This window comes from Nycticebus coucang, chromosome 10, assembly GCF_027406575.1.
Source record: "Nycticebus coucang isolate mNycCou1 chromosome 10, mNycCou1.pri, whole genome shotgun sequence".
In the NCBI taxonomy this organism is placed as follows: Eukaryota; Metazoa; Chordata; class Mammalia; order Primates; family Lorisidae; genus Nycticebus; species Nycticebus coucang.
This window is the reverse complement of record NC_069789.1, coordinates 75,249,850-75,254,001: the sequence shown is the minus strand read 5'-3', so window position 1 is coordinate 75,254,001 and position 4,152 is coordinate 75,249,850. Positions and strand designations below refer to the sequence as shown.

General features: G+C 42.9%; 1 pseudogene; it reads left to right on the top strand.

The window, feature by feature from the left end:
- The first annotated feature begins 3,366 nt into the window (after window positions 1-3,366).
- On the top strand, window positions 3,367-3,775 carry LOC128597559 (39S ribosomal protein L55, mitochondrial-like; annotated as a pseudogene).
- Window positions 3,776-4,152: the final 377 nt, after the last annotated feature.

Genomic DNA, 4,152 nt, shown 5'->3' with positions numbered 1-4,152 from the left:
CGACACAGGCTTTTAGTGAATACATTTTTTTCCTTTGGGATGGATACTTAGGAGTAAAATTTCTGGTTTATATAATAACTCTCTCTGTATATACGTACATACATAATAGAGTGTATTATATATACATACGTATATGTGTGTGCATGGAGTCCTTCTCTATTCCCCAGAGTGGTCTCAAACTCCTGCCCTAAAGTGACCCTGCTGCCTCGGACTCCCAATGTTCTGGAATTGCAGGTGTGAGCCACCATGTTTGGCCTTTTTAACATTTTGAAGAACCGCCTAACTGCTTCTCTAAGGGACTCCATCATTGCGTATTTATTTCTACCAGCAGCGGATGCGGGTACCACCTCGCCACGTCCTTGCCCACATTTACTATTGTCTGTCATTTTAATTAGTTATACAACTGAATGTGAAGTGGTTTCTCATTGTCATTTTGATTCGCATTTCCCTAATAATCACTTTGAGCATTTTTTTCAGGAGCTTATAGGCCATTTGTATATCTTCCTTAGAGAAATGTCAATTCAAATCCTTTATCTATTTTTTATATTGGATTATTTGACTTTAATGATTGATTTGTAAGAATTCTTTATATATTCTGGGTAATCTTTATGATCAAACACATTGTATTTTATTTTATTTATTTATTTTTTTGGAGACAGAGTCCCATCACATCACCCTTGGTAGAGTGGCATGGCATCACAGCTCACAGCAGCCTCAAACTCTTGGGCTCAAGCAATTCTCTTGCCTCAGCCTCCCAAGCAGCTGGGACCACAGGCGCCCACCACAACGCCCGGCTATTTTTTTGTTGCAGTTGTCATTGTTGCTCAGCTGGCCCAGGCCAGACTTGAACCCACCACCTTCAGTGTATGTGGCTGGCATTGTAACCGCTGTGCTACAGGCTCCAAGCCAACACATTGTACTTTAAATATTCTCTCCATTCATAATTATGATGGGTGACAGGAATGATTTTTCTACTTTTCCACATTCTCTCTACATCTGTGAAAACTGTTATGAAAAAATGTGTGATTTTTAAAAAGGAGTTGCTCTAGACACAATCGAAAAGTAGAGCTAAATGATATATATTGTTACTTTATCATCCATTGAACTTCCTTCTGCATTTCAAAATGGTAATACTTCTGGGATGACACCTTTCATACCCCTCAGCCAATGGTTCAAGCCCTTCCCCATTATCACTCTACTTTTACCCTGATTCTCCCTTATCCCTAAGATGGCAGATATCTGCAGGTATTATATCTGTCTCCTTTCATAAATGGTCTCCTAGGAGACAGATAGTTGTTTTTTTCCTTTAGATTGTCAACAATTGTGGAAATTCAATAGATGTTTGTTGGATGTCCTCAGACTTCAGGAGTATCCTGGTGCATTGTCTCTTCCTGTTAGCATCAGAGTTCTTGGTTGTAAACAACAGAAACTGGGTGGCGCCTGTGGCTCAAAGGAGTTGGGCACTGGCCCCATATGCTGGAGGTGGTGGATTCAAAACCCAGCCCCAGCCAAAAACTGAAAACAAACAAACAAACAAACAGAAACAGACCCTGGTTAAGTCAATCAAGGAGAAATTTCTTGTAAAGATAGACAACATTCCCAGAATCAATCAGTGATGGACAACTGCATTTGGGAATGCATAAGAAAAAGGGAGATCCAGCAAACTGATGAATAGGAAACACGGCCACCATCTTGTAGGCAGAATAGTGTCTTTAGAATGACACTGTAATGTGGCTATTCAGATGAATGACTTTCAGCCGTTCTCTTTGTCACTGTGGCTTGCATTAGACAGGGTTCTCCAGGGAAATAGAATCAAATAGGATAGATAGATAGATAGATAGATAGATAGATAGATAGATAGATTTATTATGGGAACTGGTTCATGTGACTGGGGAGACTGAGAAGTTCCACAATAACCATCTGCAAGCTGAAGATCCAGGAGAGCTGGTGTTATAATTCAGTCTGAATTCCAGGGTCTGAGAACCAGAGAAACCAATGGTGGAACCCTCAGTTTGAGGACAAAGGTCTGGGGGCTGCTGGTATAAGTCCTAGAGTTTCACAGCTAACAAGCAGGAACTTTATTATGCAACAGCAGAAGATGGATGTCCTAGCACAAGGGGAGAGAGAATTTGTCTTTCCTCTGCCTTTTTGTTCTATTTGGGCCATCGACAGGTTGTATAACAACCACCCACACTAGTGTAGGCAAATCTTCTTCACTCAGTGTACTGATTCAAATGCTAACCTCTTCTGAAAACACCCTCACAGATGTACCCAGAAATAATGTTGTACCATCTGTGTGTCCCTTAGCCCACTCAAGTTAACACATAAACTTAACGTTCAAATGACGCTTACTGAAAAGTTAAAATCACACACACACACACACACACACACACACACACACACACACACACACACACGCAAGGCTGATTTTTCAAGCTTTGGCTACATTCTCATTCCCGGTCTGAACTATAGAGTTGAAAGGAAAAAATACAGACCCTTCAATTCTCATAATGGGAGGAAGCCTCCCAGACATATGTTCCCACAAAACCACACAATCACACATGCAGTAGGGGAAAGATAAATTTCACAAATAAGAGGATGTTCTAAAAGAAAGGGGGGGGGGAGGAAGGAAGGAAGGAAAGAAGAAGAGAAAGAAAAAGGAAGGGGAGGCAATACATTCTAAATAGCAAGAGTAACTGCACATATTCTTTGTCTTACTCATTTTGTAGTCTCTGTATCATTGCACTAACACCATTTTCTTAGGATCTTTTTTCCTGGGAAATGATAAAACTCTACCACAGATTGGTTAAATGACTTTAGGTATGTGACATCTGGAGACACTGTTCTTTCTTTCATGCATCCATCTGTCCATTTATTCATACATTCTTTCATTCATTGCACAAGACATCTGAGAACCCAGTATTTGCTGATCACTGAACTCAACACTCAGGAAATGGACCAGCAGAAGTGGAAATAATCCCTGCCCTCATGAAATTTATTGTGTGGGAGGTAGACATTGTTTAAGTAAGTGCACAAGTTAAAAATAGTAATACATGTCATTAAAGAGGCAGAGATCTGATACATCTTGTTAAGACAGAGTAGGATTTCCCAAGGAAAGGATATTTAAACAATCTGATGGAAAAATAAATGTTATTAGGTGAAAGGGCATGTGAGCGCAGTCCCGGACTGAGGAAACAGTAAGGCGACATTAAGAAATCTCTTCCTTCGGACCCTCTGCGTGGTCTCGTCCCGGGCCTCAGTTTCCAGCCTGCCATTGGGGTCCCGCACTGCCAGTTCTCAAGGCTTCTCCCCAGCGACGGTGGTGGCCGCAGGTTGCACACCAGCACCCGTTACTGACCACTTCCACGTGCCACTGGGGCTCTGAGGAGGAATGACAGCTGTGGGCTGCCTGCTTGGCCTGCTGAGGCAGGGCACTGTAAAGGCAGCCGGCCCTGTGCCCTGTCACCTGCATACCTCCTCCTGGTGGGCTGACAACAGCAGAGCCTCGCTTACTCGTGTGTGCCCAGGCCTCTGCACGCCTCTACCTGGTGCTGCTGGTCAGGCAGGATTGCTCCACCATCCATATCCGCTACAGGGAACCACGGTGCATATTGGCGATGCCTATAGACTTGGACACCCGTCCCCTGAGGAACGCCGGGCCAGGTTACGGAAACGCGAGGCTCAGCTTCAGCCCAGAAAGGAGTATGAGGAGGAGCCCGGTGATGACTTTGATGTGGAGCGTTATGGGCAGTTCTGGACCAAGACCAAGAAGTGACCATGGCTGGATTGGCAAGAAGTTGCCTCAGCAATTTGCTGGGACTAGATGGTATCTTTTGTTAAATGACACTTTCTGGAAGCCAAAAAAAAAAAAAAAAGAAATCTCTTCTTTCATCTTTAAGTGTTACCTTGGATAGGTTTTAAGAAGAAAGATAACATGATGAGAATTGTATCTGAGGCAGCTCACAGGGACTGCCAAGGGGGAGAGATCAATTATAGCAAGAAGGGATGGCATGTTAAAATAGATCAGAAGGCCTTGATAATTTGAAATAGGGTGGAAAGAGAGACAGATGTTCATAGATTTAAAGAACAGTTTAGAGTTAGTATCAGTGGGCCGGGCAATGAAGGGTGTGTCAGAAGATAACATATCGATGA